Source organism: Danio aesculapii, chromosome 22 (assembly GCF_903798145.1).
Source record: "Danio aesculapii chromosome 22, fDanAes4.1, whole genome shotgun sequence".
In the NCBI taxonomy this organism is placed as follows: domain Eukaryota; kingdom Metazoa; phylum Chordata; class Actinopteri; order Cypriniformes; family Danionidae; genus Danio; species Danio aesculapii.
The window spans coordinates 18,216,062-18,243,580 of NC_079456.1; the positions used below are offsets into that span (position 1 = coordinate 18,216,062).

The 27,519-nt window shown below is 34.7% G+C and overlaps 3 pseudogenes; 1 reads left to right on the top strand and 2 right to left on the bottom strand.

Moving 5' to 3' along the window:
- Nucleotides 1-995: 995 nt before the first annotated feature.
- Nucleotides 996-8,340, bottom strand: LOC130215711 (phospholipid hydroperoxide glutathione peroxidase-like; annotated as a pseudogene).
- Nucleotides 8,341-8,964: 624 nt separating this feature from the next.
- Nucleotides 8,965-12,079, top strand: LOC130215709 (DNA-directed RNA polymerases I, II, and III subunit RPABC1-like; annotated as a pseudogene).
- A 428-nt stretch (nt 12,080-12,507) lies between these two features.
- Nucleotides 12,508-27,189, bottom strand: LOC130216688 (rho GTPase-activating protein 45-like; annotated as a pseudogene).
- Between the last annotated feature and the right edge of the window lie 330 nt (nt 27,190-27,519).

Genomic DNA, 27,519 nt, shown 5'->3' on the forward strand with positions numbered 1-27,519 from the left:
ACTCATCGTCAGGCTGACGTCAATGTGAAACTACCAATGTAAAATCAATCCAATATCAACGTCTAATGATGTTAAAGCTTGACGTTGTGTGGACGTTACCACTATGACGTCTATCAGCCATTGGATTTTGGTGGCCATACCAGAGGAATAAATGTCAATAATTGACATCAATATGACATTGGTTTAAGATGTTGGTTCGACGTTGGATTTTGGTCACTTTCCAACAAAACCTAAAATATTAACATAATTTTAAGTCATTATTGGACGTCAAAATAACATTGTCCTTAGATACTGGCTAGACATTGAATTTTGGTCACCTGACGTCACAACCTAAATCTGAGCAAAATATTAATGTCGTATGACGTTGTGTGCCTGCTGGGCAATAACTAAATGCACTACAGAACGTTACGTTTACACACATTCACAAATTACATGTAAATGCATCAGCTTTTCACAGCATATTCACTACACTTGGGTACTTTTGAAAGGTCTACTTTTTACTTTGAGTAATATTTACAACAGACACTTTTACTCTACTTGCACTACATTTTTAGCCAAATAATGGTACTTTTACTGAAGTTTGGTTTTTCAGTACTCTTTCCACCACTGATACTGTATATAGAATTTTTGTATTACAATTTAATTTTATATATATATATAGTTCATAGTCTATAGTTTTACAAAATACTTCAAGCTCACTGCAGGATTTTTATAGTTAACTCATACCAAAAATAAAAAAAGTTAACTTTAAATTAACAACTATACAATTTTACATATACTAACATTTCAACATTCCCATTTATAATTTTCATTCTGTTTAACCTATTAAAATAACTATAACAGATATAAAATATAAAACTTATGAAAAAAAAATCAATAATTACTAAAACTTTAAGAAAAAAAAATATTTTTAATATTTAAAAAAATATTAAATAAAAAAACACTATAAAACCTAACAATACCTTGGCTTACAGGAAGAAAACAAACATCAAATCTACAGTTCAACAGAATCTCTGCATTATTAATAAATGTACACTACAACAGCGTGTTGAGTGTTAATAAAAAGCATGTTTCTTCATCTGTCCTCTCTGCAGACTGACGCTGAGAACTCGTGATGCCCTCAGGAGGAGGTGCACGCCAAACACATCAGGTCTGTTCTTTCCTCAACAAGGGGTTTCCAAACAAACCTTCATCAGTCCATGAGCGGCATCACTCACACCCAGCGCTCAGACGCTAGTTCAGCTAATCCAGCACATTAGAGATATTTAGGAAGATCCTTCTCCACCACCTGAAATTATATTTAAAGACAGTTACATACATGATGATGTAGTTCATGACTTTAAACAGATGCCAATATAATTAAAGATGAGAAGAGAATGTGAAACATACGCTTGGATCCTGCAATGGGGAATATCTCTTCATAACCTGGCCTTCACGGTTAATGAGGAACTGACATTTAGACAAAAAGGAAAATGATTAATTAATGATAATGAATAGTAATCATTTATTTAGATTTATTAATTTATTTTAATAAATTTAGAACAGTAATTTGTCTATAAAGAAATGTACAAACCTTTGTGAAATTCCATTTGATGCCACTGGAACAGAACAAATAAAGTCAGCTTTGTTGATTTACAATTTTTAATCATAATTTTAACTTGTGATAGTTTGATTATATCATAATTCTGAGTGTTCATCTGAAATAAATGTGCCCTGATTTTCATAATTATAACATAATTATATTTTATTTTAAGGGCACCTATGGTGAAAATCCTCTTTTGTAAGCAGTTTGGACAGAACTGTGTGTAGGTATAGTGTGTCCACTGTCATATTGGAGTGATAGAAACATAGTGATAGAAAAAGTCTCTTTTTTTTAATTTCCTGACTTTAAAATAGGACCCAAATCCCAGTGATTTTGAGGCCCACCGCAATGTGACATAGGAGTGCGGTTTTCCCCGCCCACCGAATTGATTAACAGATGCCATGTTTCTCTAATAATTGCACACAAATCTCCACAGAACTTTTTTTGCAAATAAACTGGGATTCAAATATTGGTTACAACTCTTTGTGGTTTTCGTAAGTATTATAAGAGTATAACGTTTTAAAACAGGCAGGGAGCAGCACCTCCTTTTCATTGAAAGCCACAGGCTACAAAATCAGCTACACTGTACTCAGACACTGATAGGGGTTTTGAGTTGAAACTTTACAGACACATTCTGGAGACACCAAAGGCTTATCCTACATCTTGTAAAAAAGGTGCCCTTTAATCATCATTTATGTTAAACTGTCATTTATCTCAATGTTTTTGTCATAAATGACTTAGTATGTCAAAATTTCAATGTATTATATCATGAATAAAAATATTCTAAATCTCTTATTTTACATTCAACAGAAGAAAAAAGTCAAAGTTATGTGTTTAAAAGTATTATTGTCATCTCTTTATGTAATCATTTCAACATTTTATCTTATAAATAAGACAACATTCTTCAAAATATCTTCTTATTGTTCAATAGAAGAATAAAATACATTATGACATAATAATTTGCTTAAATCATAATTCTAAGTGTTCATCTGAAATAAATGTGTCTTGGTTTTCATATCTATGACTTAGCATTAACTGTAATTGTCACAAATGACGAAATTGTTCAAAATATATTCTATGTTGAGTTTGTCTATAAAGTGCTTGTTTCTAATCTAATAATAAGTATTTTTTTAATCATTTTCATGTTGTCTCAAATTATTTTGTCAAAAATAAATTGGCAAATTTTTCATAATTATGACTTTTTATTCATTATTATGATATAATTCCAATTGATGTACAAATATGAGTATGCCAATAATTTCAACTTTTTTCATAAATATGACAGCATTCTTCTAAATGTTTTATCCTAAAGACGAGCCACAATTATGGACTAAAAACATATTTTGTCTCATAATGTTTTTGTCATAAATGACTTAGTATGTCAAAACTTTTACGTTTTATATCATAAATAAAAATAAAGATATTAAAAATCTCTTAATTTACGATCAACAGAAGAAAACAGTCAAAGTTATGCATTTAAAAATATTATTGTCAACTCTTCATCTAATAATTTCAGCATTATATGTTGTAAATAAGACAACATTCTTCAAAATATCTTCTTTATTGTTCAATAGAAGAATAAAATACATTTTTATGACATTATCTAATTTCAACTTTTTCATAAAGCAAGTGTTTTATCTCAAATAATATTTTCTAAATTCTCAATTTGTCAAAATGTACTTTTATGCTGTAACTATGAAAGCATTCTTTAAAATATATAAAAATACCAAATATATATAATAAAAGTACTAAAAAAAATACCAAATAAAAATGCAAATCTAGCAACTCACTTTCCAAGGAATCCTTTTCCATTAGGCTGATCCTTCAGCCACTTCCAGAGCGGATGAGCCCCGTCGCCATTCACATCAATCTTGCTGAACATGTCAAACTCTGCATTGTATGACTTGGCGAATTCCTTGATTTGGGAATTAGTTCCTGGTTCCTGAATAAAAATATAATTAGATAATAATAGTGTGTATTACATTAAATAGTAATTAAATATTATGAAAAACATTAAATAAAACAATGCATTTCTTTTTGAAAAAGACACATCTTACAACTCCCCTACAGTTAAACAACTGAGTTTTACCATTTTTGAAACCATTCAGCCGATCTCGGTGTCTGGCAGGAGCCCTTTAAGCTTAGCTTAGCTTAGCATAAGTCATTGAATCGGATTAGACCATTAGCATCACATTCAAAAAATTTATGAAAAAGTTTTGATAATTTTTCTATTTGAAGCAACATTTAATATTCCGTCAACAAAAGATTCAAGCATAAAATAGAAAAATTATTAAAACTTTAAAAAAAATTTTAAGTGAGATGCTAATGGTCTAATCCAATTTAATGATTTATGCTAAGCATATGATGAAAAAATGCTCCCGCCAGACATGTAAATTGGCTGAATGGATTCAATAATGGTAAAATTCAACACTTAACTCTAGTTATCTTGTAAAGTGAGCCTATTTCCAAAAAAAGTTGAGCATTTTGATGTCCATACCTGACGTCCGAACTGGTTGGAAGGGAAGGCCAGGATGCGTAAACCTCTCTCAGAGTACTTGGCGTGCATCTCTGCAAACTGAGAGTAGTTTACTGGGGTTTTACCTCATTTGGAGGCAACGTTTGTGATGATCACAACTTTTCCCCTAAAATATGTAAATATGAAAGTAAATTAGTGTCACAAAGTCATTGGAGCAAGAAATAATATGCCAAAAGGTTAAAAATACTGTAACATTGTGATGATTAAGTTGTTTCTAACACAACAATTTGGTTTTAGCTGCTAGAAGATGCAAACTATGTGTATTGAAATTGGTGCAAAATATAAAACATGCTTGATATCCTCCAATTTCATAGTCTAAAGTAAAAAAAGAATCATTCACTACTCAATTTACTGTGAACTCTACAGAAATCTTATTTTAAAAACAAAACTTTAAACCGTTGATCATAAATATGATTTTTATGGGGTGGTGAGTTATAAATATGAGTTAAAACAATAACAAAAGGAGATTTACGTACTAAATCAGACATAAAAAGATAACCATAATTTGGGAAAAACATGAAATGATGGCTATGACTGTAAAATGATGACTGTGACATTTTATAACTATGACATAAAAGCCTGAAATTATGAGATAACCCATACATATAACCCATTCAGAAAGAAAGCCAGAGGAGAAATGGTCGTGCCCTGCTGAGCCTGGTTTTCCTCAAGGTTTTTTTCCCCTTCACTTTCGTCAATTGGTAAAGTTTGTTCACCGTCACTGTCACCACTGGCTTGCTTGGATTGGGACTTGTGGAGCTGCGCATCAATCTATTTGCTGTTCAGTGTTTGGACTTTCAGCAGGGAAATTTAAACCACACTGAACTGAACTAAACTGAACATCAACTCTGAAAACTGGACTGACACGGTTTCAATTTACTAGAACTTCTATGTTAAGCTGCTTTGACACAATCTACACTGTAGAAGCGCTACAGAAATAAAGATGAATTGAATTGAATAGAAAAAAACAGACAAAAAAGTAAATGCCAAAATAAAAATGTATTTAAAAATGTCTTTGAAAACTTTTGAAGTCATAAAAATGAGTCAACATGAAATAATTAGATCAATAATTTTGACAAGTGTCATATGCCATAAGTATTCCTATCTCGTAGTTATGACCTTACATTTGATTTTGATTTCTTAGCATGCCGTAAGTATTACACTTAAAAAGTAGAAATTATGAAAACCTTAAATATGACAGAAACATTTGGCAAAGACATACTAAAAGAAAACCAGTCACGAATATGACATAAATGCGTAATTATTAGATCAATATTTTGACTTGTGTGATGTCTTTTTTATATCAGCTTCCTGTCGTATAATTATGACTTATATATCTTACGTTTGACTTGTCATAATTATGACTTTTTATCTCTTAGCATGTGATAATTATTACTTGTGTCATAACATTTCTTATATCCCAATTCTGACTTTTAACTCATAATCATGTCTTATGCTTACCACAATTTTTCAGCTTATTGGTATGTCATGGTTTACATTCAGTCATAATCTGTCATTTTTTAGTCTTTGTAACAACTGTGTCTTTATCTCATAGTTACGAATGATTTTGAATTCTGTCATAATCATAAATTAGTATGAAATCATTATGATGTAAATGGACTTCCACACAAATCTACAAACTCTCAAAATCTGCAGACTGTAATGTTTCATTTCATTCATAAACAAACATCCTTCATGCCTTCAGATGAAAATGAACAGCAACTCTACTTCTGCCATGCTCGTTTTCATCCCTCACCTGTATTTTTCCAGGGAAACTTCATTTCCATCTATATCTGTGGCTGTGAATTCATAAATGGATTTGGCCGTCTGCCAGTCCTCTAGCTGTGCAGACTGAGAAAAGAAACACCACAACATATTTGAATAAACAACAACACTTTTCATCACAAACATTACACAAATACACTACCTAAAAAAACCTGCTACTGCTACATTCACATTCAAATAATGGGCATATCTTATCACATGCTAATTTCTGCTACACTGAAAAACAAAACAATTCTGGTTGCCTTATTTGTTTAGCTGACTTAAATTAACCTTATGAGTAACTTAAAATGGCTTGTATAACAAACAAAAAGGTTATAATTTACATAAAAACACATGTTGTTATGACTTACTGCCCATATCAGCATCGGAACATACTAATGCTATAACATGTTAGCAATATGTTTACTACCGAAGTCCAATGTGCTAGCCTTGCAAGAAACATGCTAATTAAGGCTAACAGTATGTAAACATACTAGAAACAGGCTAACAACAAACTTTACTCAAGTAGTTCTAACTTAGATTACATTGCACTGACATGAAAGGTTTGTGTGACTTAAAAAATGTAAGTTGAACCATGGTTTACTTATTTTAGCAAGCTAAATTAACAATAACAACATTAGCTGTCATGATTAATCATATCATATGTTTACAGTGTGCTAATCCAGCGTTCGTGTTCAAGTAATGAGCATATCTTACCATAGTCTGCAACACTAGAGAGAAAACGACAGCGGACCCTAAGAAACGCATGACTGCCCTTCAGTATTTACTACTGAAACGGCAGGCAGCGAATTACATTAAATCCTCTTAACGTCCCTGAACTCCCACAACACTGTACACTCCTCATATATATAATGCTTGAAGTAAACATTAACTTAACCCAGAGGCAGTTTTATTCCCTATAGGTTGAAATTCTGCCGACTAAAGGGTTACATGTTGAGTGTTTGACGGTAAACTGTGATGATGATGGAGGATTTGAGATTAAAGGTCACTGGGTGACGATCTTGCACAACTGAAAGAGCTGATAGCTTGATATGGTGCCATTCGCTTTGCATATTAGATAAGCTGTGGTGTGTTTGGTAATACTAGAATGGCAAACATAGGATCTGTTTGACTTGAATACTGGCTTCAGGGATGGATTTGTGCAACAAGGATGTTATGAAATGGAAAAAGTGGGATAATAATTAATTAAAAAAAACCTGACTTTAAAATTTGACATTAATTGTAATATTAGTTATGAATATATTAAGACTGACTGTGAAACTATGACATTATGACAAAATGTTATGAGATACTGTCATATTTCTAAAATTTCAAGTGATAAATTTGACTTTTTGCATCATAATTAATTTTCCTACATCATAATTTGGCCTTTTTGTCACGATTATTGTGATAAATTATTATTGTTTAAATATTGTGACAATTATTAGTATGTATGTAGTATGTTTTTTCCATAATTGTCACATAATTGTAATTTGTATCTTTTGTAATAAAAACGTATTATGTTTTTAGATTTTTAAAGTATGTTACTCACAATTACGACTTGCTATGTCACTATTTTCACTTATGTCATGTTTTGTTTTAGATTAAAATGATTAATTATCGTCACAATTACCTCTTATACGTTTTTGTTATAACTTTGACTTTAAATTTGCAGAATTATGACCTGGTATGTCACTGTTTTGACTTATTTCATTTTTGTGACTTTTTAATATTACAATTCAACTTTCTACATTATAGTTTTATCTTTTTTTGTCATAATTTTGTATTCGGCATTAGTTCAATGTATTTTGGACATGAACCAATGTTATATAACTTTTTTGGACATTTGTTGGAAGTAACATGTATTTTATTGTCATTTGAATGTCGAAATACAAATGATGACAATTTCTTTTATGGTGTTTCATTTAATACATACAGAAATGTAAAACCATCAATTATATTTCGAATCGAAAAATATGATCTGTTATTAGGAAGCAGATTTTTGGAACCACGTTTTTTTTCTGATGAAGCCTAGTTAATTAACTAATTTATTCATTCATTCACTAGACAAAACAACTATTATTAGGGTATTACTTTTGTTGATTGTTGTTGCGCTTGCGCATTGTTTATATAACGGAAAAAGGTAACAACTCTGACACAACGACCAATGACCTAAATACACCAAGACTTGAGCAACAAGACAGATTGTGTAAACAACCGATGATAAAACATTTGCAAAACCCCCGTAATTACGCAGCATATAATACCGCATCCCATAACGTTATTCACCATTACGTAATATTCTAAATTTGCAAGTTCAGAAGTATTTAGCTTTACAATACCATTGCACCAATGATCCCACTGCTTGATAAAGCCCCGAACAGCAAAAAACGGTGGATTAACCCCATTTTATGCTCTTTTTAACGCCTTGCAAAGTTCAGTCAGTCGTGATGTCGAACTCACAGAGAATCATTGAGTCGATTCTTTTCAATAAATCAGATGAACCGCTTCGCCGAACGATTCATTTTAAAGTGATTCTCGAGTAAACTTGCAGTCGAATTAAAACAGAACTAGCTGCCTTCGTTCTTTAGCTAAGGCACACTAATATGCTAGGGCAAAATTTATCACCATATTATTTTGTAAACCGGTTATCAAAACAATGTATTTATTGTTCTTAACGCGTTTTTGTTAACTGTTTTGAACATAAACACGCATAACGTCACAATAAACTTAATAAACACGCAAAATATACTCAATTAAAATCATTTGAAATAATTGCTAATGTGATTTTAAACCATGTAACATTTTCTACAAACGCTATAGTCTATGGGGACGACGCGCTATGCGTCAAAATGAATCGCTTTGTGAAGCGGATCTTTGAACTGTTCGAATAAATCTATATTCAAATGCATTTCCCAAATGCTACACAACCCTCTTTCCTTCCTCATTCGTTTACATAAAAACCAAAACATATTTTAAGAAAACAATAGCTGTGGTTTTGCTTAGAAGCTGTAATACAATCTAAACAACATTTACTGTTTCATAAATAAAACTGCGCACTATATCTACGCTATGGCGTAACGTCTGACGTCATATAATAGCGCCAGCGACGGGAACCAAACGTGGAGTAGAAGCATCACATAAGCGGATTGTTTTGATCATCAAATTTGATATTAATCCTATTTTTAGAGCAGTATGGATGACGAGGAAGAGACATACAGACTATGGAAAATTAGAAAAACTATAATGCAGGTAAAAAAAGAGATATGTGCCTTGGTAATAGCGTTTCGAACAGTTTAATGATGCTTGTTCCGGTTAGTTGTTGAATTAATTTGGTGTCTTTTAAAAGAACATACACATTTGAATAACAGAAATAACGTACTGTAATTATAATGTTGATATTTACCCAACAGCTTTGTCATGATCGCGGATATTTGGTGACGCAAGATGAATTGGACCAGACTCTTGATGAATTCAGGAGCCAGTTTGGAGATAAACCGAGCGAGGGTCGACCACGACGAAATGACCTGACAGTCCTGGTGGCCCACAATGACGACCCGACCGACCAGATGTTTGTGTTCTTCCCGGGTATGTTGTATTCCGCAGCAGCCCTATTTAATTAAACTAGTACGAGATAGTAGCGAGAAGTGGTTGATCAATATTGGATCTACCTTAAAGAGTTTAAATATATCTAAACTCTAATTTTCCTTGCAGAGGAACCAAAGGTTGGCATTAAAACCATAAAGATGTATTGCCAGCGCATGCAGGAGGAAAACATCACCCGCGCCATCATTGTAGTACAAATGGGCATGACACCCTCCGCCAAACAGGTGCAACTTGCACATTTACTGATGTTTATAGCACTAATGTCGAACACTTTACAAGATAATTAAAAACATTTTTATCTCTCCGTCAAATTCCAGTCTCTGGTAGACATGGCGCCGAAGTACATACTTGAGCAGTTTCTTCAGCAGGAGCTTCTAATCAACATTACTGAACACGAGGTGAGGAGACTTAGAGGGATAGTTCACCCCGAAAAAAATGAAAATTCTGTCGTCATGTACTCACCCTTGTTCCAAACCTGTTTGAGTTGCTTTCTTCTGTTGACAACAATGTTGGAAAGCAGCAGCCATTGACTTCCATAGTATTTTTCGTTCTGTTAAGGCAGTCAATAGCTGTTTTCCCCCCAACATTCCCCAGAATATCTTGTTTTGTGTTTAACAGAAGAAATAAATTTATTAAGGGTTGGAACACGTGAGTATGAGTAAATGATTTAATTCCCACAGATTCGTTCACACCAAGAAAATGTAATTACCATACAAATCAAAAATGCTTATTATGGATGCCAAAGAACTAAAATATAATTGCAAATTTAAAAAAAGAAATGCACAGGAAAATGCTGCAATTTCCTTTTGTTTGTTTGTTTTTAATCTACTTCAATACTATTTTTTTTGGTTCAATGTGAATGGCTGTTTTCCAAAATTTATCAGAATATCTAGTTTGATTTTTCTAATCAGAGATGTCCAAACTCCATTCTCAAGAGTTTAGATTCAACTTATTTCAGCGCACATGCCTGGAAGTTTCTAGTAGACCTAGTAAGAGCTCGATTAGCTGGTTCAGGGGTTGGAGCCTTTTTTTTCTTGATAATAAACATTATGCAGTGCTTCCCACACATACACTTTACTTGGGCGGGCCATCCAGGTATATTAACTAAGTATATTTGGTGGTAACATGTGAATAATACTATTATTATCATCCTTTTACACTTATTTTTTCTGCATCCGTCCAAGAAAGCCAAACATTCATGATCGATTAACCAGTGGAAAATCTTCTCTCGCTCTGCACATTTCTTATTGCTGGTCGTCAACACTCACACAGACAATCTCACATGCTCTGCAAACCCACAGAGAGGCCTTTTGCACCTGACCATAGTTTCTGAATCTCCTAAAATGTCCAGGATTCAGCTTTTGCTTTCTAAAGTTGCCGTTATTCATTTGCACATTTGCATGACTTTTTTTTTGCAGCTGACTGCACATGCACAGCCGCGAGAGACGCATTAAACGATATGCTCAGAGAGGACAAATGACTGATCTAAACTGGCTGCAAAATATTTCTACACATTAGAAATGGCTAATCAACTAATTTGCCTTATTTAAATCTACACTTTTTATTCTAGTAATTATTCTAAATTTAAGCAATAGTCTTTTTATTCCCTTTTTCTGTTATTTATTTCTCATTTGCTGTATGTATATATTTTATGATGTTAATATATTACTTCATGCATATCTAAAATACTTTGGCAATAGGCCTACTGTACAAAATGCTTTTTAAGATGCTTAAGACTTTAATCGATTCATCATTTGCGATAACTATGGTTTCATTCTTTCAGCTTGTTCCAGAGCACATAGTTATGACAAAAGAAGAAGTGACTGAGTTGCTGGCGCGGTAGTATCCTCTCATGAAAGACGCTTAAAGATTATAGCATTGTTATTTTGGTATTTTTTATGGTTTAGCTCAACTTTATAGTGTATTATACAGGTGTAAGCTCCAATTGGATAGTTTACAGGACATGTTGGTCTAGTTCTGGTTTTTGATTGGTCTCCTTAACCAGCTCTTCTCCAGTAAGCTAAAGGAAAGCCAACTTCCCAGAATTCAAGCTGGGGATCCCGTTGCCCGTACTTTGGCTTGAAGAGAGGCCAGGTAGGAAATCAGCTCAATTTAGTCTTATTTTGATGAACAGCAATCAGCTGATAGTTTGCGAATGTGTTTTTCAGGTCGTTAAGATCATCAGACCTAGTGAAACTGCTGGACGGTACATCACATACAGATTGGTCCAGTAATGCTGGTGAGCTCTTGTCTTTTATTAACCTTTATATTTCCTATTTTTTGCTTAAATGCAAGTTAAATTATCACAGTCCATTGATTTGTTTCTAAATTGGCTGGTTTAGAATATGGTTAAAAGATTTAATGATTCGCTTATTTATTAACCATCTGTTTTCAATGAACTGCACAAAAACTTTCTATAATTCTATGAAGTATTAAGATATTACTCTCAATATTGCACATGCTGTCTGTTTAGCTACACGTTTCAGTTCTAGAAAGTTTAGTATCTGTAGTGGTTAAAGTCTTCATTTAATAATTTTTATCTTTTGTTTGACAGGTTTCTTTTTCCAGCAGCTGAAATTGAACGCCTTCAGTTGTCTTTTTACCATTTTTAACTAATAAAATACGTTTGTTACATCGTTTCCTTCCATTTGTTCAGTCCTAATTGAGCCGTCAACATTATTAATCATACTTTAAAGAAAAAAAAAATGAAACACTCACCTTTTTCTTTCTGAAAGCCATCGTTGTTTAATGCACAAAGCCAAATGTTTACAAGCATTGTTCACCCATATGAACAACCACATCCTCATTGGCTATGGTTTAATGTCATTTGCATATTACCATGACGTCCAGTCGTTTGCATCAAGACAGTTACTGATGGTTCTTAAATCATTTGTTTTTTTTATTATTAATATTAAAAGACAAGCATAAACCTCAAAACATACAATGCATGATGGGTTGATGATGCCCGGATCACTGTTTGGCAAAAAAATAAAAGCTAAAGAGATTTTAAAATGAACCAAGAGTATAAGGCTGTTAAATATTAAAAGTGGTCTATAAAAACACAAAGGTTTGACGGATGGGCTCAGGAGGTGAGTGTTTTGGTGTTGTTGTTACTCTGGTTGATGTTGAGCACTGCTAGTGAGTGGCTCTGGTCATCCAGCTCTGGTGGTTCGCTCTCAGGGAGAGCAGGTGGAGGGTCAGCGCTGGAGCTCTGCAGGGTCACCAGGAGCACAGCTGGCCTGCTTTGGGTGGAGGTGTCATTATCAGGTTGCTCTGCCTCTGCCTCTGGGTCTGAATCCAAGTCCAGACTTTGCTCCAGAGAGTCTGGGGTTCCTGTACAACTCTCTGCTGACACACGACAGAGCATTACATGAACAAAACTATTTGTAAAATTAAATACAAGAAGGAAGAAAGCTACTAGTAATAAATCAATACAAATTGATGAACCAAAAAAGTAAAACCAACAGAGTTTTGAAATAGATAATAATTTAACTGTGGTTTATTTATAAACTAATTTCGAGAGGATCATGCGTTATGATTAAACGCAGCTGGTACCGCGTCTGCTTCGTATATTGCACCAATCAGATGAATACTGACACTATAAATAACCAGAGTTTTCCTCTCCAGTCATTTTCATCTTAAAGAGTGCTTCCAGCTACAAAACGTTAACGCTCCAAAGCTTTACAGCATTCACCTATCAACAAGGATAAGAACTGACAAACAACTAGATATAGCATTGATCATCGCCTGTTGGGCGGGGGTTCTTCAATACGCTGCCATCCCGAGCTAAAAGCATTTTTACCCTCTCGCCCTTCAATCGTGAGCGAACCCTGGACTCAGGGCTCTCTCCTGGGACAGCATGCCAAATATGCTTTATTATCAATCATCAGCTAAGTGTGAACTATATACATACCCCCCCCCCCCCAAAAAAAAAAAAAAACATTTAAAAATTGTCATTATCATTTTAAATGGTTAGTATTAAAATTCTATATGTTTTTAATAATAATAACAACAACAACAACGATGATTAAACCATGACTGAAAAATCCTAAGCTAATATTTTCAAATATAAAAATAATGCACCGATATTGATAGACAGTATACATTATAAAAATTTTAAACCAACTCAAGAGGTTATTATCCAACTTCTAGGAGCACAATCAAAACATAAAAGTAAAAAAAAATCAATCTCACTATTAAATGTATTAATGTTGATGGATAATATATGAATAAAAATCAACTCAAATTAACATTTAACAAGCATATCCAGGCATTGATGGAAACAATAGTGGTAATTAAAGTTATTAAAACACAATCTAAAAAATAAAAAGCATTTAAAATCAAATGTTTAAAAAAAAACAAACATATAATGTATACATTTCTTTTAAAATGATAGATTTATAAATGATATATTAATAAATACAAACAGTCAAATACTAAAATAGTTTAAAAAAAATTAAGTCAGCTAAATATGAAAAATAAACTTCTAAAATGAGTGGAATGTAATACCTTGGTCCTCCAGCTTTCTGATTCAGCAGCTGCAGGTTCATCTGGAAGCCCGTGTTCATCATTAGAGCAGCGCTCTTCATCAATGCTGCTCTGCTGTACATATGCAAACATCATCAGTGCGTTGAAATGCAATTTGAAGGGGACCTATTATACCCCATTTTTACAAGCTGAAAAATAAGGCTCTGATGTCCCTAGAGTGTGTATGTGAAGTTTCAGCTCAAAATACCACACAAATAATCTCTTTGAAACTGTCCCTTCTAGGTTTTGATCCAAATTGTGCCGTTTTAGTGACTGTCACTTTAAATTTGAATGAGATTGTGGTCTTTTTAAAAAAGGGTGGAGCTATAAACCCCTATGTGTCAGCATAGCGGCTGATTTAAAACTCTAATGGCAGACGAATGCTCACTCAGGGCTGTCTATGCTAATGAGGGTGAGATTGTCACTAATGGGCGGAGCTTTCCCCTTCTGATGACATTTACAAAGGGAGAATGTTAATCAAAGTGCTTCTACAGACTGTTTTTAACAAGTGTGATTATAAAGAAATATTAATTAATTATTATCATTAGAACCTGGCTACATTTACACAGTGCTGCCACACAGCGGTCTTAAAACCCCTTATTAAAGTGATTTTGTATAATAGGTTCCCTTTAGAGCATTGCCATTCCATTAAAACATCAACAGAGATTTTGCCCAAAACTAACATAGCATACAAGAAATCATTTGCCCAAAACTGAGAATTTGCTAATTGACTCTCCCTCAGGCCATCATGACGAAGGGGACATTTTTCCAACAGAACATCAAAGAAGGTTTTTAGCTAAAACCATGATGCTTGGTGAATGCCACTTTGAGAGTAAAAAAAATAGAGGGCACACAATTTTATAGTATTATCTGTAAAATATACGCATAGTGCCTTAATATGACGAGCTTTGTTTGACATGTGACGTAATTTTATTTTAAACTTAATCGTTTATGGCCTACATAAAGAATTATGTGACATTCACCATATAAAATATTGTAATTGTGTGTAAAAGACAATGCATTTTAGCATCCCTATTCCTTGAAATGTATTCCTATTTCTACATTATTATTACTAATAAATGTGGAGGACACAGTGTCAATTACAATTATTTTCGGTAACAATTTAATTTAAGGTGATGTAGTTACACAAGTTCCATGAACATACTATCATAAATACAATGAGTCATGCGTAATTACATGCACCTAACCCTAATCCACATTCTAAACCCAACCATATAGTAAGTACATGTAATTCATTAATATTACTCAGTAGTTATTTTGACAGTTATACTGTAACTTCGTCACTTTAAAATAAAAAGTGTAACCATATTTTAAGGTTTAACCATATAAGGTTGAAGTCAGAATTATAAGCCCCCCATTAATTTTTTTTTCTTTTTTAAATATTTCCTAAATGATGATTAACAGAGCAAGGAAATTTTCACAATATGTCTGATAATATTTTTTTCTTCTGGAGAAAGTCTTATTTTGGCTAGAATAAAAACAGTTTTTAATTTTTTAAACACCATTTTAAGGTCAAAATTATTAGGCCCTTTAGGCTATATATTTTTTAGATAGTCTACAGAACAAACCATCATTATACAATAACTTGCCTAATTACCCTAACCTGCCTAGTTAACCTAATTAACCTAGTTAAGCCTTTAAAAGTCACTTAAGCTGTATAGAAGTGTCTTGAAAAATATCTAGTCAAATATTATTTACTGTCATCATGACAAAAATAAAATAAATCAGTTATTAGAGATGAGTTATTAAAACTTATACGTAAGAAATGTGTTGAAAAGAAATTGGGGAAAAAAAAATTAAAAGGGGGCTAATAATTCTGATTTCAACTACATATGCAGATTTTAGCTGAAAACTGTGTGAACGATCCATAATTACATTAGTGATTTCAGCTGTATCTTTTAGAGGGGCAGGACAATTCTGAAACTCTAGAGAGCATTTGATTGGTCAGAAGATCTTGATCAGAAGCTTAAATGCACAGTGATGTAATTAAAAAAATAAATCACTGACTCTACTCTATTGGTAGAAGTGAGAATTCAGAAGTTTAATACTTAAATATTTAAAATGCAAATTTGGTCACTGTTTTGCTGCACACTAGATACCAAGATCCAATTGAATTTTGTTTTCAGGGGCCTTTAATCCACCGCTTTAGTAAACAGTCCTGAGCTTCTGCTTGCATAATCATTTGGATTAAATAATGATAAAATGTAAATAAATTAAAATGTTCAGATGCAAAAATCTCGAAGTGCTGCCTGAAATGTTCTCAGCATCCTATGTTTGTCAGTTATTTCACTTTTAGTGCAAAGAATGAGAAAAAATCCAAATTTTAGTTTTTTTTTTTAATTCCCAGGATCTGCTGGTGGCATTTGCCTGAATTTTAAGTTGCCAATCTAAAGCCAATTGTAATCGTTTGTTTTGGTTTAAGTTAGGATTTCCCCAACTATTGCAGAGCCCGGGAGACCAGAGTGAGTGTTCCGACTTGGCCCCACCCTGATCCGTGCAGACGACTTTAATTTCGCTTTATAAGATCTGTATTGTAAGGATAATGTATATAAGGAGTTGCCACAGGTATTCACTTTGTGTTGCCTGTATGTTTTTTAGGAATCTCAAAGTGGCAGTAGCCATTGACCTGTATTTGAGTCCACAGTTTCAACTAAACATCTTTTTCCTCTGTTTTATTCCACCCTCCTGTGATTTTTTTTTTCTTTTTCAAATATTTCCCATATGATTGTTAATAGAGCAAAAGAAATTTCACAGTATTTCCTATAATATTTGTTATTTGCTTAACTTTGGCAAAAAAAAAAAGTTTTTAATTTTTAAAAAACCATTTTAGGGTCAATATTATTAGCCTCCTTAAGCATTATTTTATAGATATAAAAGATATAGCAAAGATAAAAGAAATCTGTTATTGGAAACTAGTAATTAAAACTATTATCTTTAGTAATGTGTTGAAAAAAAATCTTTCAATTAAACGGAAATTTGGGGAAAATACATACAGGGGGGCTAATAATTCAGGAGGGTTAATAATTCTGGACAACTGTACATCTTGGATGCCTGAGGATGAGTGAATTAATTGTCTTTTTTTGGGGTGAATAATCTAAGTCACTGACCTGCTGTAGAGACTGTGTGCGGGTGCTGCTGCTTGCAGGCCGACTGGACTCAGAATGGAAAATGGAGGGATAAAACACGATGAGGGTCTCCACTATGCGGGCCTGATATGGATAATCCACCAGAGAGGACAGAGACACTGTGGCTCCCGAGGGCCTGGGCCGCATCAGTGACGGGCCAAACACATACCCAGATTACTGGGACTCATCTTATTGTCATCTTCCAGTTCTGCGATCCTGTAAACAGACATTAAAAGTTGAATCAAGTAACTGAGCATTTGTTCTTCTAGAAATCATTTATACGAAATGATTTATCACATTTATAAATGGATTTACTCAATTCATTCTTAAACATCCATTATAGTTTGTTACATTTATAGTTTATTGAAAATGTATATATTTTTTATTGTTGTTTATTTATGGTAGTTTTATGCATGTATGCAGTTGTGTATGTATGTGATATTTTATTTATATAAGTGCATAATTTAATTAGTTTGGGTGAATTGAACTAATGTGTGTTTTTTTTAAGGTTGTGCATGTGTATATGTAACTATATTATTTGCATTGTTTTTTACAGAGATATAATTTTCTGATCTAAGGTGAACTAAAAGCAGAAAAATTAAAATTGTAATATTTGAAAAAGTATAATTAAAAACCTTTTAGTTTATATATTTATAAATGATACTTACATTTACATGAATTTAGTCATTTTGTTTATTTTATTATTTATTTATGTATTTATTCATTTATTTGGTCATTCATATATTTATGTATATGAAATGTATACACAAAATTAAAATATATTTATCAAATTAAATATACCATTTTGATTCATTAACAAAACATCCATTTATTATTTGTTCTGAATTATTCATTTCTACATTATTTTGTTATTTCTTCAGTGACCATCAATAATTTACTTAAATATACACTCATTATTAGGTACACCTGTCCAACTGCTCCTTAACGCACATTCTAATCAGCCATCACATGGCACAACTCATGCATTAGGCATGTAGACATGGTCAAGAAGATCTGCTGCAGTTCAAACTGAAGCTGATGGTTGTTGTTGCCAGACGGGGCTGGTTGAGTATTTCAGAAACTGCTGATCTACTGGATTTCACGCACGACCATCACTAAGATTTACAGAAAATTGGTCAGAAAAACAGAAAATATCCAGTGAGCGACAGTTTTTGTGGGGCACAAATGCCTTGTTGATGCCAGACGTCAGAGGAGAATGGCCCCGCTGGTTCCAGCTGATAGAAAAGCAACAGTAACTCAAATAACCACTTGTTATTAGAGCATCTCTGAACGTACAACACATTGAACCTTGTGGCGGATGGGCTACAGCAGCAGAAGACCACATCGGGTGCCACTCCTGTCAGCTAAGAAGAGACACTGAGGCTACAATTCACACAGGCTCACCAAAATTGGACAATACAAGATGGAAAAACGTTGCGTGTCTCGATGAGTCTCGATTTCTGTTGCTACATTCGGATGGTAGGGGCAAAATTTAGCATCAACAACATGAAAGCATAGGTCCATCCTGCCTTGTACTAATGGTTCAGGCTGGTGATGGTGGTGTAATGGTGTGGGGCATATATTCTTGGCACACTTTGGGCCCATTAGTACCATTTGAGCATTGTGTCAGCGCCACAGCTGACCTGAGTATTCTTGCTGACGATGTCCATCCCTTTATGACCACAGTGAATCCATCTTCTGATGGCTACTTCAAGCAGAATAACATGCCATGTCATAAAGCGTGAATCATCTCAGACTGGTTTCTTGAACATAACAATGAGGTTCACTGTTCTCAAATGGCCTCCAGTCACCAGATCTCAATCCAATAGAGCACCTTTGGGATGTGGTAGAACGGGAGACTCGCATCATGGATGTGCAGCAAACAAATCATGTCAAAATGGACCAAAATCTGAGGATATTTCCAGTACCTTGATGAATCTATGCCATGAAGGATTACGGCAGTTCGGAAGGCTGGGTCCAACAAATGTAGGTGTACCTAATAACTGGTGGTGAGTGTATATAAATGTATTAAAAGTGTATTGTTTCTTAAAATGTAAGAATTTATTCACAAATTCATATTTTTTACATACTTAACGAGAAACATTTATTTTGTTATGCTTTTATTTTATTCAACCATTATTATTAACGGCATTTCTTTAATAAAGTTTTTTAAATTATTATTCAAAACCTTAATTGGCCAAAAATGACATGCTTAAAAGTATTTCAAAAATTTGAAATGAGAAATTTACCAGTAAATCTTGTATTAGTTAATGAATTTACAAATGTTAATTAATGTATTCACATTAACTAATGAACCCTTATTGTAAAGTGTGAATCAGTTTACCCTCCTCAGGTGACGAGCTAGGTAGCGGAGCGTAGCGGTGTTTGGTTTGGGCAGCTCTTTCAGGAGATTTTTAAGTCTGTCTACGAGGACCAAGAGTTCAGGGTCCGTCTCAGGCCCGAGGTCCACCAGGTCTGGTCCTTTACCACTGTCAGCTCCCTCTGGGCCCACAACAGCCAGACTTTCCTTGGCCAGACCCATGAGACTGTTGTAGAGGCGGAAGGGCATGATGTGCTCCGGAAGCTGAGGAAAACACACACACACTTAAGTGGATCTGACTGTGAATGTTTTGCTAGATGTCTTCAGTGTTTTTTCATGGATGTCTTGGTCACCTGTCGCAGGTAAAAGCTTCAGGACATTACTGATGTCATGTGGAGAAGACGGTGACAGTTCGACCAGCTCTTTGCCGTTCTCAAATGCCTGACAGAGTTTCTCCACCCGCGTCTTCACTCCATTCACTCGATAATGCCCTGACAGAAATAAGAAAGAATTGGTTATTGCTTTTAAATTGGTGAAGACCTGCTAGATCTGACCAATCGGTTGCATACCTTCATCCTTAAAGCTCGTCTCCTCTATCTCAGCAATGCACTTTTTGATGATGAAGGGGATCCCATCAGGACTGTTGCTGGACACCTGCGAGAAATCCTGCCCAAACAGCTGTAAGGCGGCCCTGGAGCTTCTTGTGGCCACACTGAATGGCTATAGTCTCCAAGCAGCGTTTGTGACAAGCCAAGAAACACTACATAGAGGAAAAACAAAAAGACTGAATAATACTGGTTTATTTCAAACACAAGGCCAAACTTCATGGCTGCTCTGCACTACTCCCTGTTCTTTTACCTATGGTTATCATGTTTATTTTACCCAAGGCTATTTTTACCTTGAGGTTATCATGTTGTTCTGTTGTTTACCCAGGTAATCTCTTTTATTTAACCAGAGTTTCACTTAATTTTTTACCCAGGGTTATTTTTAACAACTGTTATCACTTACAGTTTTTAACCCAGGTTATGTTTTAGAAATGGCTATCACTGTTTGTTTGTTTTTTTTTACCCAGGAATAGTTACCTAGTCTAGACCTGGGTTAGCATAATTGTTTTACCCAGGGATATTTAAACATGAGGATATGAAAGCATGCTCTGGATAGGAGATACCACCACAACTAGTTTTACCTAGTATAAATGCTTTTTAACCATGGTAAAGAAACACTGCTCCAGTTTTATACCTATGGTTTTTTTTTGCTCAGAGTATCGCATGTTTTAACTCGGGGTTGTCACTTTTTTTAACCCAGGGTTATTTTTACCAATGGTGATCCCTGTTTGTTTACCTACGGTTCTTTTTTGTCCAGGGTATCACTTTTTTAACCCAGGATGATTTTTTACCGAGGGCAATTCCTGTTTTTTTTAACCTATGGTTATTTTTTGCCCAGGCTATGATTTTATTAAACCCAGGGTTATCACCGTTTTTTTTTAACCCAGGGTTACTTTTTTTTTTTTACCAAGGGCAATCACTGTTTTTTTTTATACCTATGGTTATTTTTTGCTCAGGGTATTACATGTTTTAACACGGGGTTGTCACTTTTTTAACCCAGGGTTATTTTTACCAATGGTGATCCTTGTTTGTTTACCTACAGTTATTTTTTGCCCAGGGTATCACTTTTTTTTTAATCCAGGATGATTATTTTACCAAGGACTATGTTTTCTTACCTATGGTTATTTTTGAAATTTTTTTAACCCAGGGTTATTTTTTTCTACCAATGACGATCCCCATGTTTTTCAATGGTTATTTTTTGCTCAGGGTATCACTTTTTTACCTAAGGTTATTTTTTTACCAATATTATCACTTTACTTCTGTGTTATTACAGTTTTTTTACTTAAGTTATTTTTTTACAAAGGGATATCACTGTTTTTACCCAGGGTTATCACTAATTTACCCAGGTTTATTGCTGTTTGTAAGCCAGAATTATTACATTTTTTGTTTTGTTTTTTACCCAGGGTTATTTTTACCTAGGAATATAAACGTCTCTGGCACAGTGTTAGCACACTTTCAACCTCATTTTTTTAAAACTCATTATCCCTTTTGAACCAGAGATATGAAACTCTGATCTGGAGGGTTAGCACTGCTTTTTTGTTGCTGGGTTATATTACCCAATTAGCACCCCTTTATACCCAGGGTGGCACTATTTTTCTTTCGGGGATTGCAAAATTCTGCTGTATACCAGAAGTAATTGTGTGTTTTTTTTTTGTTTTTTTTTAAATCACCAGAGTTTAGAATGTACTGTCAAATATAAGTGTGAGAAACCATTTTAGATGCAGTAAATGTGTCCTTACCTCTTCACACTCGGCTCCCTGGAAATAAACGTAGCTGTCGCATTCTCGGCATTTGGATGGAGAGCGGAGTTTACGCAGTTTGTGCGTTTGAGCGGCTTTTGATAAGCCAATGTTCCTGAAGGGCCCAGTGTGCACCGCAATCTCAGGCTCAATGCCGTTTATATCTGGAAAATATTGAGCGGACAGTGAGAAACTAGGTAGTAGACACATATTGGAAAACACTTTGCACTGTGTAATCTCACTTGACGTTTCAAAGGAAGTAACGTTTGCGTCTTTCTCATCTACATCTTCATTGATGACATGGTTCCTGTAGATGACGTCCTGGTCATTTTACTAATATCACCTATGAAAAAAAAAAGTTTCGTATCATTGTAATTAATATTTAATGTATGACCATAAACAAACAAATATTTAATGTTGTGAATGTTTTAAATGTATAATTAAATTATAATGAAGTTTGGCTTTTAAATGAATCAAAAACAATGATTTGTAATGATTCTGAATACAGTACATGTCCAAGTTTTTTAAAAAATATTCATGTCTAGAAGTACCTTGCTGGTAGTCGGGGATTCCAGGCCACTTCCTCCTCCTACACTATCTGTGTCACTCACTGTGGAGCCCCAGGATTGTGAGTCATGTGACCTCGAGCTAAACACAACAGAAAAAACTATTCAGATCCATTTGCATGAGACAAAGTGGCTCAGTGGTTAGCACTGTCGCCTCACAGCAAGAAGGTCGCTGTTTTGAGTTCTGGCTGGGCCAGTTGGCATTTCTGTGGAGTTTGCATGTTCTCCCGTGCTGGTGTGGGTTTCCTCTGGGTGCTCGGGTTAATGAAGGTTGCTGAAGGTGAGTTGAATAAACTAAATTGGGCCGTAGTCTATGTTTCCCAGTACTGGGTTGCAGCTGGAAGGGCATCCACCGTGTAAAACATATGTTGAAAGTTGGCGGTTCATTCCACTGTGGCGGTCCCTGATGAATAAAGGACTAACCCGAAGGAAAATGAATGAATGAATTTTTCGTCTGCGATGAAAGCCTCAAGATCAATGTGCAAACATATAGAGTAACATATGTGTGCTTCAGACATCTGGAGTTGGAGTTCAGCTCACAGTATTTTTCCTTTTTGGTCTCAATTTGCTAAAATATGGCTTAGATATAGCCTCAAGTCTACTTTATTGAGCTTCTTTTAATTGAAGACAACCTTTTTTTTAAATATTTTTTTCAAAAACCCTATAGGGCAATTTTTGGCAAAATCAAAGCAAAACGTTATTAGCATAAAGCGTATACGTTTGAACAATAGGTGGTGCTAAAAGGACCAAAATTTAGAGCCCTGCATTTGAGCCCTTTGAGACTTTATGCCCCTAGGCCGGGCTTCGGGCCAATTTTCACATCATAGATAGCACGCATATTGGGCTTCGGACCTGCTGTAAAAAAAAACTTTACAAAGTTTAATGATATGTAATGCGTGCGGTCCGGAAGCGCCAGTGATGCCCTGCACATGAGATTTCCAGCCACATGCAATGGAGAAGATAAAGAGAAAAACTGCCAATGGTAAACTTAAAACTGTAAAAAACACTAGAGGAAAGGCAAACTTCTGGTCAACTTTTCAAATAGTGACAACTTTAAATGATGAGCCAACTGGTTATGCACAATGAACAACTGGGGACCACAAACTGCTTGGATATTGGTGTCACTTAAAAAACTAAAACTTACATTTCAAGAGTTTACTCTTAGCTGATGATTGATTATAAAGCGTGTTTGGCATGCTGTCCCGGAGAGAGCCCTGAGCTCATGAGAGGGCGAGATTGCAGGTTGCAGGGTGAGAGGGGAGTTTGAGCTCAGGTAGGTCTCGAGAACTCCACTGCTTGATAATGGGGAATGTAGATTATGAATACTATGGAAAACGCTCGTCTATGATGCTGATTTTGTTTTGTCAATTTACTTCTGTTACATGTGTTTGGTCTGTGGGAGGAAACCGGAGAGCCCGGGGAAAACCCACGCAAACACAGGGAGAACATGCAAACTCCACACAGAAATGCCGACTTGGCCAAAGATCTGAGCCAGTGACATTCTTGTGGTGAGGCAATGATGTTAATCACTTGGACTCCGTGCTGCCCTGATAAGGAAAGGGGAGGAGTAGGGGTGGAAGGGGGGATTTTTCAAGACAAAGGTGGCTAAGGTTAGATACTCTGGTTATAAAACAAACATTTCTCTAAATTATCTGATAAAAAACAAACAAAAAAAGAAAAGAAAAAACATCAACCTTCTATTAAATACAAATCTGATCTATTTTATTGGCTGTAACAATATAAGCTGTTGGTGGAAAAAAGATGGGCTACAGGCTTTTGGACAAGGGCAGGGCTACAGCCTGTGCGTCTTGAGCCATTGCTAGGCTCGGGCTTAAATTTAAGGCCTGTGCAGGGCTCTATCAAAATTGGCTTTTAGTGCGTGTCCAAAATTGCATACTACTTTAGTAGGTTCTACATTTGCATTTACTTCATGACCATCAGTAAAGCATGTTCTATATGACCTTATTCAGCGCTGCCGAAGTGCACTCATTTTTTGCGACTGTTTTAGAACTTCTGATTCAGTTGCCTATAGGAAAATGACTTGGAATAACAAATTTGCTCTACAAACACGTGTGTTTGTGATAATACAAAAATAATATTATTACTAAAATTTCAATAACAAGCAGTTTTTTTAAAGCTAAAACTGAATGGAAGTGAATTAGACCGGAAGTCTCGAGACAACAATGTTCCAATGACAGCGCCCGCTTTACATGAAGAATTAGGTCAATAGTATGAATGCGGAGTACTATGAGTGAAATTGGACATACTACATCCACTGGTTTGTCATAAATCACATGATCTACCCACTTAAGTTTAGTCTCGCCTACTGTTTTACAAATACTATGATTTTAGACCATACTACTAAGCTCACACATTGTTTGTCATTACTATATAATAGAGATGTAATTAAGGACGCAATTTGTGAACGAAATTCTTCTTCCCTTTTATATTTGAAATGGAGAATTACTTGAGTATTATTAAATCATCACTTTATGGTAGCTTTTTTTTCCAAATATTCCTTTGTTTTCATTATCTTGGCTTTGTTTTTGCATTGTTTTCTATGTTTTTGCTCTATGTTTTTTAGATATTATTTAAAATGCTACTTTTAAAAAGGAACTATATAAAATGTTTATAATTACTATTAAAATGAGCACATACCCCTCTTCTGTTCATCTTTCTGTGAGCTGCTCGTGTCTCCAGCCTCTCCTGCAGTTTGTGGCACCTCAGCACTGCTCTGAGCTTCAGCATTAGCGCTGTCGGTGCGCGGCCTAGCCGACTGCCTGAAATCAACACCACATTAAATGTAACATTCACATCGAGCTTCAGAACGCATGTTTTTGTATGTGCGTCTTACTGGATGGAGGAGGCAGAGTAGGACTCAAACTCATAATGCGTCTCAGGTTCTTCGCTCATCTGAAGGTCTTTGACGTGGGTGCCGTACTGCTGTCCCGGGTCGTATTGTTTACTGCTCTCGCACAGTGTCTGGTAGTGAACCGGCAGCGCGACCGTCTGCATGTGCATGATCTGGTAGTAGGAGATGGTGGCCTGGAAAGAGGGTTTTTTTTTTTTTTCAGCGCTCACAGTTAAAACCCGCTCAAGCTGGATTTAGATTTTCTGGCTGTGTTTCAGCATTTATTTGTTTCTATTAAGTCCAAGAAATGCATGACTGGGCCTTTGCTTAAGCATGTAAACAAGCACAGATATTCTGATCAGCGTTTAAAGTGGATGTTTGCAACTTAGGAACATGTACTGTTGTATTTATAAAAATATTCCCTATATATATTTATTTTATTATTCATTACATATTGCATTCATTTAACATCTTAGAAAACTTTTATTAGTATTATACTACAATTACAAAATCTAATAACAAATCTAATACTAATAAATGAGATTACTATTAAATGGATCATCATCCAGCGACCATTTTAAAAAGGTGTAAACTTTGAAGATTAAATGTCATTGTTGCTTATTTAACAACAACAACAACAACAACAACAACAACAATAGCAATAGTTTTAAAGAGTTTTCCTAAAACTAATAATGATGATTAATTTAGGTCAATTATTCATTAAAAATATTCATTAATTTGTAGATTGTATACCGTTTTTATATTTGCTGATTTTAGAATTTAATTGACAAATTTGTTTAATTTACAAATTTTAATTTACAATACATTTGTTCTGTATATAAAAATAGCTGTAATTTTGACAAGTTTTTAATATAATTGTTAGGGGTGTAAACCTACACTGGTCTCACGGTTCGGTTACGATTATCATATCAACGATTCGGTTCAATTCGATATCTCTGTGCATCACAGTGCATTGGCAATGCTTTCGATAAACAATTTATAGTTTACTTCACATCACAAGAATTCTGGTAGTAAAATGTATCAATTTGTTTATATATAATCAATTTTGTCCTTAATACACACAGTCGGATATATTTATTGTACCTTTTAAAACTAAAGTACATCCACAGAACAACATGAGCATTTATAGCAAATGAACTAATGTAAATATCCCGCTCACAAGGACAGAAAGAAAGAAATGGAGTTTACAGCCCTCCATAGCAGTGAAATAGGGGCTTCTGTTGTCAATGCCAGTGAAAGACTGTCTAGCAAACACACACCAGTGAACCGTCCAGAGTTTCTGCATTAAGTAGTTTGAGTGTTTTAATTAACTCTCGCCATAGTAAGCTAATGCAATATAGTGCATATGAGATAAATGACGTCAGTTTCATAATAACTGGTTATGATCTATTTCTGAACGGATACCGAATTGTCCGCGTCTGCATCGTGGTGCACCGAAGAAACAATTAATTTTGACACCCCTAATTATTGTATTATAATTATTTAAATATTTGTATTTTTAGATTGTCCATTCATGCATTTCTTTAAAAATATATATTTTGCCCTTTGATTTTTACAATATTCCATCATATATTTACTGTATTATATAAAATAAATAAATAAAAAAATATATATATTTTGGATGCATTTTTACATTAATCTGCAATTTTTAATAGAACGAAAGAAAATTAGCCCTTACAGATCGAATGGTCTGGTCGGTCTGCTTGATGACCTCTTGTATCCCCCGCAGGACAGTGACCTTCATGTGCTCCAGCTCCTGGTGTTGAGTGATGGCATCGGCGATGCAGGTTCGGTATGTGGCCTCTGCCTCCTCAGCCTGACACAAAAAACACACCAATTCAAACAATTGTCCCCCAGAAGTGTTTACGGTCAACATTTTATTGACAAGTAAATGAGTCAGAAGCATCATTTTACCAGTGTTGCCATGACAGCACACTATTACTAAATAGAAATGTCCTGTCTGTGCGTTATTTGAATGGACTTTGCTTTTGCTGTGAGCATATTTGGATTTGGTTTATGCATAGATAAGTGTATGTGTGCATAAGCGAAATATCCACACGCAAGCTAGTCAACGGTCCACTCTGCTGCTCTTGTGCTTTGGTCGGCACCTTGAAATGAATAGGTTTCATAGCGCAGTGCTTTTAGTGTCCACTGTGAAAGCCACTTCAGACAATGAACTAACTTCTGCTATAGGAATATTGAAATATGTGCACTAAACACTGTGGCAAAGCATCACTCTGAAACTGGACGACACGG